Below are 13166 nucleotides of genomic sequence, written 5' to 3'. Positions count from 1 at the left end.
GAAAATAATAGCAACGATATTTCAAACAAGAATTTAAAAGATAATATTAAGAACTTTTTCTCGTATATCTATTTTAACGGTTTTATTTATTCAAACTAAAGATATTTTTCTTATAAATAAAGATATTTTTGAGTGTTTTTTCTATCTTGTATGTAACCTAGCCGGCTGTTTATCGGTCGCCGGAAATTGTATTGCCTCCGATTTGCTCTGTTCAGGGATGATATTAATATAATATATATATATATATATATATATATATATTGAGATACAATGATAAACGCGTGTTCTTAAAAAATAACTACCAAAATGATTGTACTCTATGCGTAATATATACATATATTGAACTATTGGGGCCATTATCATGATAATGACCAGTCACATTTAAACAAACAAAAGAGTATAAACAAAATAAAGTTTAACAAACAAGAGATTTCAGATATCCAACTTTTCGGACCAGATCAGATTGTTATCAGATTGTTATAGAATCAATCAAGGATCCTAATTATTTGCCTATCCTTACCACTAGGCCACTAGTTCTTATCATGATAATATACTCAATGGTTCAGTATTTTTATGTATTAAACTTTATCAGTTATAGTTCGCCTTAGCTTAACTTCTCTCATGGGCACATTATTCTAGGCGCGGACAACGGTTTAACTTTCTTCGAAGCCAGTGGCGAAATGACTTGGCGTCGTCGTTGTCTATTCTCACTTCCGCTCTCCATCCAGTCTACCGCCACTGCCATGCTTTACTTCATGTCGTAATTCCTTTCCGTCATTTTTTATGCCACCTTTCAACTTGATCTCCTCGTAACTATTATTATCTCGTGCGTTATTGCTCCTCTCGCCGTCTCCGTTCTTTCCGCTTTTATCATCGACACAGCTCTAGCTCCCCTCGTTGTCAATGTCGTCTCTCCATCTCCTCTTATTGTCACCGTCTACCTGTCTCTCCTCGTCGCCACCGTCCCTACGGCTCCACTTCTCGCTGCTGCTACTCTCATAATGGGCGGATCTACTAAGCTTGTGTTTTTACTCACCTCCACCACTCCACATCATCTCAGACCACGACGGCCCTTGTCGGGCCGGTTCTGTTCTCATCATGCTTTGGATTTCCTCCACCTCCTCTCCGACCCTGTGACCTCTGCTGCACCTCAGCTTCTCAAACTTCTCCTCTCTGAACCAGTGTGTCTATTGAATCCAAGCTCATCTACTAAGTTCCTTAAGTACATTCCTTCTTTGACCGCTTCAACCAGCGCCATATATTCCGCTTCAGTCGTTGACAAAGCCACTAACTTTGTAGATTTGGCTTGATCTCCAGTTGATTGTATTCCCACCAGCCATGAAAAAATAACCTAAGATCGACCTTCTCTTGTCCAGATCCGAAGCAAAATCAGAATCACAGAAACCTTCAACCCTAAACACCTCATTCTTTCTGAAGCACAATTTCACATCTTGTGTTCCCTTCAGGTATCTCAATACCCACTTAACCGCAGTCCAATGAACCATCCATTGCTTACTCATAAACATGCTAACCAGTCCCCAACGCATACGCCAGATCACACCTCGTGCCTATCATAGCATACATTATGCTTCCGATATAACTAGCATATGAAATATCATCCATACTTGTCTCTGCTTTGTCATCAACAACAACATCCAATTTGAAATGTGCGCCAACAGGTGTTGACACACTCTTTGACTCATCCATGTTGAATATCCTGAGAATCTTCCTGATACAACCAGATTGACATAGTGTCAGAATCCCCCTTTCACGATCTCTCTCAATATCCATTCCCAAAATTCGCCTTGCTGGACCCAAATCCTTCATCTCAAATCTGGTGCTGAGTACTACTTTCCTGATCTCTGCCGCATCCCTTAACGCAACCAACATATCATCCACATATAACAACATATAGATGCATGTATCCTTGGTTACCTCTTTGATGTAAACACAGTGATCATATTCACTCTTCAGAAATCTATGACTAACGACAAACTGATCAAAACACTTGTTCCATTGTCTTGGTGCCTGATTTAGTCCATAAAGAGCCTTCTGAAGTAGACAAGTGTGATCCTTCTTTCCTTTAACCTGAAACCCCTCTGGTTGCTCCATGTAAATCTCTTCTTCAAGTGTACCATGAAGAAATGCAGTCTTTACATCAAGTTGCTCAAGCTCCAAATCCAGATTACTGTAATTGACAACATGAACCTTATGGTTACATTTTTCACGACGGATGAAGACCATCTTGATAATCAATACCCTCTCTTTGACAGTATCCCTTAGAAACTAACCGATCCTTGAATCTAGGCTTCTCAACACCAGATATACCAGACTTCAGTTTAAATACCCACTTGCAGCCTATCACCTTGCGCTCACAAGGCCTTCTCACAAGCTTCCAGGTTTGGTTCTTATCTAGTGAAGTCATCTCTTCACCACATGCTTCATCCCACTGCCTTCTCGCTTGGTTGTTCATTGCTCCATGATAGTCTTGAGGTTCCTCAACACATACGTCATCAGCTCCATATAGCGCAAACGCTGATATATCCTCCGAGTCTGAGTACCATGCATGTGGCACTATTCTTCTCCGAACTCTATCCCTTGCTAGTTGGTATCCTTCAAGACTTTCACCTACTTTATCTATGTCAACAGCTGCACCTGAATTCTCAACTTATGGTCCTGACGTAGATCCTGCTGGATCTTCCTGCACAATCTGATTTCTTAGCTCCTCTGTGTAATTTGCATTGACCTCGCAGACATTCAAATTCTTGTAGACCTTATCTTTTGTAAATACCACATTCCTTCTTATAATACATTTCTTCTCTTCAAGAAGCCAAACTTTGTATCCTTTCACACCTGATGGATAACTGACGAAGATTCCCATTTCAGCTCTTGGCTTGAGCTTTCCTTGATCTGCATGGAAGTAAACCACACATCCAGGTCTTCTCAGGTGCATATAACCGGAGTTATTTCCCAACCAAATTACCTCCAAAATGTTTCCATCTATGGCAGAAGATGGACTCCTGTTTGTCACATTCGCTTACGTAGACACAGCTTCAGCCTAGAGTTGTTCATCTAGAACCGACTAAACTAGAAATCATCTCACCTTTTCCATCAGAGTCTTGTTCATATGTTCAGCTACAACGTTCTGATGTGGTGTATATGCAGAGGTCATGTGTCTCTTGATTCCATGGTGCTTGTAGATGTTGTCAAACTCTGCATTACAAAATTCAAGTCCATTGTCTGTTCTAAAACAACACACCTTCTTCTTGACTTGATTCTCCACCAACTTCTTCCATTCACATAATTTGCTAAATGCTTCTCCTTTAGCAGCTAAGAAATATACCCACCTTCCTTGTGTAATCATTGATAATAGACATGAAGTATTGCTTTCCTAACAGACTTGGCGTCACATTTAGAGATCCCCATAAATCAGCATGTACATACCTGAGAGCTTCACTTGTATCATGTCTCTCGATGTGGAAGCTTAATATCTTGTGCTTCCCCTATCACACAGCTCTCACAGAAATCCAAAACTCCAATCTTCCTCTTATCGATCACCCATTTATGGCCTGAATCTGAAGATTCTTCATACTCTTTGCCCATGCCACAAGACTGTCTCATCCTTAGATGGTTTCTTTATTACATTACTGTTTACTTCACCTGACACAGCTTCACCATCTAACAGGTACAATGACCCACACAAAAGTTCCCTGAAGAGCTAGTTTTCCATGCTCGTAAAACCTAGTCTTCCCATGTCCACCTCTGTGCTTAAAGCCTAAAATATCCAAGGTTCCAGTAGTTATCAAGTTCCTTCTTAATTCTAGAATATACCTGACATTTGTTGTTGGGGTCAAAATCGGTCAAGACAAAATCAACGTCTAAAAACTTCTGAGAAATAGCTTTCCAAAAATACTTATGGAAAAACTTGTGTAACATAAACGAAATAGTTCAGAAAGTCTACGAAGCAATCAACGGAGAGAATGAGAACGAAAGAAAAGAGCCACCTTTCCCGTTAGCCAACTAGCCTGCTAGCACATTTGCCCGCTAGCCGACTAGGCCGCTCGCCATATGGCGAGTTACACCACTAGCCCGCTAGCCAACTCGCCATATGGCTAGTTGGCGCACTACCGGCTAGCACACTCGCCATTAGGCGAATTGGACCGTTAGCCGGCTAGACTACTCGCCATCAGACGAGTTAGACCACTAGTCGGCTAGAAAACTCTCCATCAGGCGAGTTGGATCGCTAGCCGGCTAGCCAACTTGCCATAAGGCGAGTGGGACCGATAGCTGGCTAGCCCACTCGCCATATGGCTAGTTTGACCGATAGCCGGCTAGCCAACTCGCCATCAGCCGAGTTGGGCCGCTAGGCAGCTAGCAAACTCGCCATCAGGCGAGTTGGACCGATAGCTGGCTAGCCAACTCGCCACATGGCTAGTTGAACCGCTAGCCTGCTATTGGGGTCAAAAATGGTTACGACGAAATCAATGTCAGAAAAGTTTTTGAGAAACCTTTATGGAAATAAAATAAAAATACATAAAACTAAAACTTTGTATTTTTAAAGTATTACAAGACAAGCTCCTCGGAAAGGATCATTCAATCTCTCAAAGAAACAATTCTTTTAGGATCTTAGAACTCTCTGCACTTAGAAACTCTAGGCATTTTTTCGACATGTTATGTTTCTATGATTGGCACTTGATTACTAGTCGAACTTACCCAGGAAGTTCAATCTCTAGTTCCACTCTCTCAATTGGACTAACATTCGGCATGATCCTTGAAAGGGGTACGTAGGCAGCCTTTCATAAGGTTCAGTCCGAAATCAATCAAAACCTTTTTTCATATATTTTTTGCTTTTTGTTATCAAGCTGCGACTCAACTAGGTTTAAGGTTTTTGGTGGCTAGAACTAGGGAACTCGATGACAACTCTTGCGGTCGACGCTTTTATAATCTTTTGTAATCATCACAACACTCTTACACAGATTCAGAATAAAGCTACTTTCCCCGTAAATTCGTTTTGTTATCTTTTCATATTCTCCGCATTTATTTGGTCACTTGTCATTAGTTCTCGCAGAGAATCTGGGACCTCAGGGAAAGTTGGATTTCTTGGCTTTCCTCATATTATGGAAATGGACTGTGTGAATTTCGGTTCCCACAGTTTTGCGCTAGAAGGAGGGGTGGGGGGAGTCGGATTACTCTAACTCACGGCCACAAAACGCTTGATCAAAATGATATTTGGGAATATGAAAGACAAACTCGCAACTCGCAATAATACTGGTAAAACAACTTCAGCAGTGACTGCTCCTATGGCCAACCCTTACGCAAATGCCATAATTCTTGAGAAAATCGAAAACCTAGTCACGACTCTTCACCATAGGAAGAATAACAAAACGAGCTTGCGATTTCTCTGTATAATTAAAAAGGGCAACAATAAATTTTATCAAAACCTATAAGATTCGTCTCATTACCGAGCTAAGGAAATTCCAACGCGTAAGGGTTTACCAAAAGACGTTTTCTGAAAACTTTTCGGAAAAAATAAAACTTGCTCTCCCCAAAACCGCGGAAAATTCCTAGATTACTCGCGGAAAAAGATACCATAGAAAATCAGGTACACAACTCACCGGTGAACTTCTTCCAAATAACTTTCGGAAAATTTTTAGATTACTCATGGAAATAGGAAGCACATCCAATCGGTTACACAATCCCCCACCGCTGTACTTCTTCCGTATAACTTTCAGAGAAACGAAGTTGATTACTATAAAATCACTCAAAACCTAAAATGGCTGACAAAGACAAACAAAGCAAAACGAGAGATCATATCCCTCACCGCTAAAACATTATCTGAAACCTAAGATTTTGTAAAAAATCAAGTGTCGCTTCAATAGTAACATATTCCGCGAATTGTCGATGTTTGCCACCTAATTCTTAATTCGAAAAAAACCACTCAAAACTTCCACGGAACAATCCCACAAAAATGAGAAAAATTTCTAATTAATTTGGTCGTGATGCATCAGTGTATTCGGTGTAAGGTATTCCTGGAGTAGGTAATGCGAGAATAGGTTGCTGTCGTCAAAGCTTCCTTTAATTGTGTAAAAGCCTTTTCCTCTTTCTTATCCCATCCAAATGATATATCTTTCCCAGTCAGCCTCGTCAAGGGTTTGGCCATGATGGAAAAATTTCTCACAAAATTTTGATAACACCCAGCCAATCCTAGAAAGCTTCGAACCTAGGTAGCGCTGGTAGGGCTTGTCTAATCCTTAACTACTTCAACCTTTTCAGGATCTACTGCAACACCCTTCTCTGACACTCGATGACCAAGGAATCCAATCTCCATTTTCCAGAAACTACATTTACTAAACTTGGCGAATAACATACAAAACTGCATGTTCCTCTTTACTTTTGGAATAAATAAGTATCATCAATGAAGATGATTACAAATTTATATAAGTAATAACAAAATAAATCATTCATCAAGCGCATGAAAGCAACTGACACATTTGTAAGACCAAAAGGCATTACCACAAATTCATAGTGGCCATACCGGGTCCTAAAAGTCGTTCTCATGATATCGGACTCTGATATAGGGATTTGATGGTATCCTGATGCCAAATATATCTTTAAGAACCAGCTTGCCTCATGAAGCTGATCCAACAATTCATCGATCCTTGGCAAGTGATACTTGTCCTTTACTGTAACATTGTTAATCCCAATATAATCGATGCATCACCGCATGGTGTCGTCTTTCTTCTTCACAAATAAGACTAGTGTTTCCCATGGTGAAGAACTCGGTTTAATAAATCCTTTATCTCAGCTGGAGCCATTTGATAAGGTGCCTTCGCTATTGGGGCTGCTCCCGGCTCTAATGTAATGGTGAAAGGATCACTTCGTGGTGGGGGAAATCCTTCCATTGGCTGCAATACATCCTGGTATTGTTTTACTACTGGTATCTCTTCCAACTACGTCCCTTCTTTCAGGTCTCCACCAAGGGTAGTCAGAGTTACCAAATATAACTCGCCCTTGATCAAATCCTTCTTAACTCATAACGCAAATACAAGTGATACTCCAGAACTTGGACATATCCCATAGTATATCGTTGATGGTTGTCCTCTTTCTTCAAGTGTAATTCTTCCTCGACCAAAATCCAACTGCGTGTAGTATCTCGACAGCCAGTCACTTCATGTTGTCCTGAAGGAACAACTAGCAGGTATGCCGGATATACCATTGATCCCACATGGATTGGAATCCCAAGTACACAACTATCGGCATGAAGGTTATGGTTCCTAGGGGTTCTAATCGAAACACCTACCTTTACTCTAGTAAAGGTTCCCTTAAAACTCGACCCACTTGCAGCCTAAACAGACTTAGCCATCAGACATCCGACAGAAGGATAATAACGCTATAAAATAAACATGAAATTTTGGTCAACACTTCCTCAACTTAGAAATTGTTGTTGGAGAGATGCTCGATTCCTACCAGACAAGTCGTATAAGCCGAGAACCTATCGCAGACTATAAATCGGTACAAATCAGGTTGAAGTCGCATACGGGATACGTAAACCGAAGTAGTCATCACACACCCTAAAACTGATGGTAAACCTAGGTCTTACCCTAAACCCAGCACACTGGTCTCTAGCATCTCAGGGCATGGTATCTAACGATACGAGATCCTATAAGTTGTCTTTTCCTATATCTCAACGTTCACGAATCTTCGCAAAATTAGATTTTTCGAATTCGCCTAAAACGAACAACGAATACGACGATCTAGCAAATAGTTAGAATATGAGATGACAACTCATAATCTTCCCTCTACATTCACACGAATACAAACATGCTCTTAAAACACGAAACTCAATTCATTAAAAAGAAGCTGCAAAGAGGTAGGGATTCAAAGCGGCCACATTCGAGCAAAGCAAACAGCCAACAAGGCTACTCTCGAGGCCGATAAAGGTCCAATACACAATGCCCGGCAGAAACATGCCGGATAATCTCTAGATGATACACAACTAGACCGTAAAGTTCTCACAGGAAAACAGGTCATAAGAACCTTAACTCTAGGACGAACTACGAAAGGCTTGATCCCTTCGACAAGGGTACGTAGGCAGCCTTCATAAGGCGCAGCCCCAATCATCTCACATTCCATTCTCATGAGTAAGCCAACCACTGATTCCAACAGAACTTCTTAGCCGTTGATTCCACCTAATACGCCTATCACTACCTCGCAAGAGATTAAACGTAAAATCTTACGAGCTGGGGGGCTAACTGTTGGGGTCAAAATCGGTCATGGCAAAATAGACGTCTAAGAACTTCTGAGAAATAGCTTTCAGAAAATACCTACAGAAAAACTTAGAACAAACTAAATAGTTCTGAAAGTCTACGAAGCAATCAATAGAGAGAATCAGAATGGAAGAAAAGAGCCATCTAGCCAACTTGCGCATTCGCCCGCTAGCCGGCTAGGCTGCTCATCATCTGGCGAGTTGGACCACTAGTCTGCTAGCCAACTCGCCATATGGCTAGCTGGACCACTAGCCGGCAAGCAAACTCGCCATCGGGCGAATTGGACGGTTAGTCAGCTAGCCAACTCGCCATCAGACGAGTAGGACTGCTAGTCGGCTAGCCAACTTGCCATCAAGCGAGTTAGACCGATAGCTGGCTATGGCTAGTTGGACCGCTAGCCCGCTGTTGGGGTCAAAAAAATGATTATGACAAAATTAATGTCGGAAACTTCCCGAGAAACCTTTCTAAAAAGAAAATAAAAATACAGAACACTAAAACTTTGTAGTTTAAGTGTATTACAAGAGAAACTTCTCGGAAAGGATCAATCAATCTCTCGAAGAAACGATTCTTTTAGGATCTTAGAACTCTCCGCACTTAGAAACACTAGGCATTTTTCTCGACGTGTTATGTTTCTATGATTGGCACTCGATTACTAGACAACCTCGCCCACCCAGTTCGATTTATTGTTCCATTCTTTCAACTGAACTACGTTTGGCTTGATCTTCGAAAGGGGTACGTAGGCAGCCTTTCATAAGGTTCAGTCCGAAATCAATCAAAACCTTTTTCATATATTTTTCTTTTGTTGTTATCGAGCTGTGACTCAACTAGGTTTAAGGTTTTTGGTGGCTAGAACTAGGGAACTCGCTGACAGCTCTTGCGGCCGAAGCTTTTATAATCTTTTGTAATAATCGCAACGCTCTTACACAGATTCGAAATAAAGATATACTTTCCCCGTAAATTCGTTTTGTTATCTTTTCATATTTTCCGCATTTATTTGGTAACTTGTCGTTGGTTCTCGCAGAGAATCCAGGACCTCGGGGAAGTTAGGGTTTTCTGGCATTCTTCCGATTATGGTAATCGATGGTGTGAATTTTTGTTCCCACATTCGTGAGTGTCTTCACAGAACCACCATAAGATTTGATGTTTATTGTACCAATCCCTTGCACTCCAACCGTGCAATCATTACCAAGAAGAACTTGCCCGGAAGTTAGCTCTTAGAACGTGTGAAACCAATCCCTCCAACACATCAGGTGGTAGGAATATCCATAATCAATTACCAACTTATCATGATGCCACCTATCTGAAACCGACAGTGCATCATCCTCTGAATCAGTATCTATCACAACGGCTGCTTCCGCTTCGTCTTCTCCTGTGTCATATTTCTTCTTGTATGCATAACACTCCGTCTTGGTATCCCTTCTTCTTGCAAAACCAGCAAGATATTCTAGACCCTGAGCTTGATCTAGAATTTCCCTTATCATTCCTCACTGGATCTTTCTTGTCAGTCCTTCCTCTAGCATAATATCCTTCACCATTATCATGTGAAGCCGTAGAGGTCTTGAGATCTTAATCTTTAGACCTTTCTGCACTTGTCACCCCTTCCAATGAGAATGTATCTTTGGCGTATCTTTAAACCGTGAAGGAAGCGGATTCAGAATCACAACCGCTTGTATCTCCTCTGACAGAGTTATTACATTCACGCTTGACAGGTAAGAGACAATCTTCAAGAAGTCATCGATATTTTCATCCATATTACGAGTATCAACCATCTTGAATGTATAAAATTTGTGTTGCAAGTGAATTCTATTCGGTAAAGTCTTTGAAAGATATATCCTAATACGTCCCTAGATTGCTTCTCTGGATAGTATGGGATAGATCCTTGCTAGAACGAATCACAGACTCAAGCTCTACAAGGTTGTGGATCGAATGGTGACACAAGAGGCAGCGGAAAGGCTTCTTGATACTCCTAAGTGACTAGATCGGATATGACACACCGAGATAGACACTCTTGGGCTGTTGGATATTACACACCAACAAGAACACTCAACAACTCGCGAACAAGCAGTAGAGAGAACAAAGGAAAGGTTTATGAGAAAAGATAATTTATTTCTGATAAGGGTTTCAAAGTACACTTATATAAGAGAAGTTGGAACAGACTCCAAGCTTCTCGAAAACTATCAAGAGAGTAAAGGCACACGGCTCTCTTGGAAATAGAAACATATGACAAGTTTGAAAACAAAAGCATGAAATGAAAGACATAATATGACATAAGGTTGATCCGGGATAAGGTTGGATCGAGATCATCAACTAAGAGATTTGAGAAGCAAATCTATGGCCTCGTTAACAACCTATCTTTGGAAAACCCATTGGGACAAAACCAAAGATAGGAAAAAAGAGCACGCATAGATTGCTTAGTTGATGATCAGCTTGATGGTGAAGTAGCTTGAATGGTGATAAGTGTGTCTTGGTTGATCAAGCTTCTACCAAGACATTCCTCTTGCTTCCATGACATCTTAACCAATCTTCCAATAGCTTGCGTGAGCTTCCTTGATCTTGATCGAGTTAGAGGTCCTTTAGATAAGACTAGAACATCTTCATCAGCCGGCTTATCTAGATCCTCATCATCTTCATTAGCTAGTTGGTCCATGTTCACATCATCCCCTCCCTCTTGAAAAGGATTTGTCCTCAAATCTGGCTCATCTGCAACAAAAGGAATCAAGTCAGTAATATTAAAGCTATCACTTATATCGTACTTACCTTGCAGATCAAGTTTGTAGGCATTGTCATTGATCCTCTTGGTGACTTCAAAAGGGCCATCAATTCTCGGCATTAACTTAGACTTCCTCTCTTTTGGAAACCTCTCTTTCCTCAAGTGAACCCATACTTGATCTCTAACTTCAAAGATCATCTCACGCCTTCCCTTGTTAGCTTGTTTGGCGTATTGCTTAGTTTTATCTTCAAGATTGCGCTTAGCTTGCTCATGAATCTGCTGAACCATCTCAGCTTTCTTTTTCCCATCCATACTAACTCTTTCACACTCAGGCAAAGGTATTAGATCCAAAGGTGAGATGGGATTGAACCCATAAACAATTTCAAAAGGAGAAAACTTAGAAGCAGAATGCACAGCATGATTGTATGCAAATTCACAATGAGGCAAGTAATCTTCCCATGATTTCAAGTTCTTTTTGATGAATGTACGCAGGAGAGTCCCTAGGGTTCTATTAACTACTTCAGTTTGCCCATCAGTTTGTGGATGACAAGTAGTAGAAAACAATAGCTTAGTTCCTAGTTTAGACCACAATGTTTTCCAAAAGTAGCTAAGGAATTTAGTGTCTCTGTCTGAAACTATAGTCCTAGGCATTCCATGCAAACGTACAACTTCTTTAAAGAAAAAATTAGCTACATGTAATGCATCATCAGTTTTATGGCAAGCTATGAAATGTGCCATTTTAGAGAATCTATCAACAACCACAAAGATAGAATCCTTTCCAGTCCTAGTTCTAGGCAAACCCATAACAAAATCCATAGATATATCATTCCAAGGATGAGTAGGAATAGGCAAAGGAGTATACAAACCGTGGGGTTGAACCTTAGACTTTGCAAGCTTGCAAGTTGTGCACCTTCCACAGATTCTCTCCACATCTCTTTTCATATGCGGCCAGTAGAAGTGAACCTGCAGAACTTTAAGGGTTTTTGCTATACCAAAGTGACCCATCAAGCTTCCTCCATGGGATTCCCTGACAAATAGGTCTCTCAAAGAGCAATTAGGCACACATAAACGATTGTCATAGAATAAGAATCCATCATGCCTAAAATAATGACCAGAAGCATACTTAGCACATGAATTATAAGCTTCTTGAAAGTCAGGATCAGATCCATACATTTCTTTAATCTGCTCAAAGCCTAGCAACTTAGCATCAAGAGCATTCAAGAGGACATACCTTCTGGATAGTGCATCAGCAACTATATTTTCCTTACCTTGTTTGTATTTGATCACATAAGGGAAGGTTTCAATGAATTCTACCCATCTGGCATGTCTCTTGCTGAGCTTACTTTTTCCTTTGAGATACTTGAGAGATTCATGGTCGGTGTGAATGACAAACTCCTTTGGCCAGAGATAATGCTGCCAAGTCTGTAGAGCTCTCACCAAGGCGTAGAGTTCTTTGTCATAAGTGGCATAGTTGAGAGTAGCTCCACTGATTTTCTCACTGAAATAAGCAATAGGTCTTTTATCCTGCATCAACACAGCACCAATTCCAATTCCTGAGGCATCCCATTCTATTTCAAATGTTTTAGAAAAATCAGAAAGTATGAGAAGAGGAGATTGAGTAAGCTTCTCTTTAAGGAGTTGGAATGCGGCTTCTTGAACTTCTCCCCACTTGAATCCTACATCCTTCTTGATTATCTCAGTCAGGGGAGCTGCTAGAGTGCTGAAATCCTTCACAAAGCGCCTATAGAAACCTGCCAGCCCATGAAAACTCCTTACTTCTCCCACTGTAGTTGGACTCGGCCACTCTTGTATTGCTTTGATCTTTTCCTGATCCACCTTTACTCCATCTGCACTTACAACAAAACCTAGAAAGACCAAGTTATCTGTGCAAAAAGTGCACTTCTTCAGATTGGCATAAAGCTTTTCTTTTCTCAAAACATCCAAAACAGCCCTAAGATGTTCTATATGATCTTCTAAGCATTTGCTGTAAACTAATATATCATCAAAGTACACAACAACAAAGATGCCTATGAAAGACCTAAGAATATGATTCATCAGTCTCATGAATGTACTAGGCGCATTGGTTAATCCAAATGGCATAACTAACCATTCATACAAGCCATGTTTAGTTTTAAAAGCAGTTTTCCACTCATCTCCTTCTTTCATCCTAATCTGATGATATCCACTTT

The sequence above is a fragment of the Brassica napus genome, chromosome A3, assembly GCF_020379485.1.
Source record: "Brassica napus cultivar Da-Ae chromosome A3, Da-Ae, whole genome shotgun sequence".
NCBI classification, from domain to species: domain Eukaryota; kingdom Viridiplantae; phylum Streptophyta; class Magnoliopsida; order Brassicales; family Brassicaceae; genus Brassica; species Brassica napus.
The sequence above is the reverse complement of the archived record's forward strand: the minus strand, read 5'-3'. Positions refer to the sequence as shown.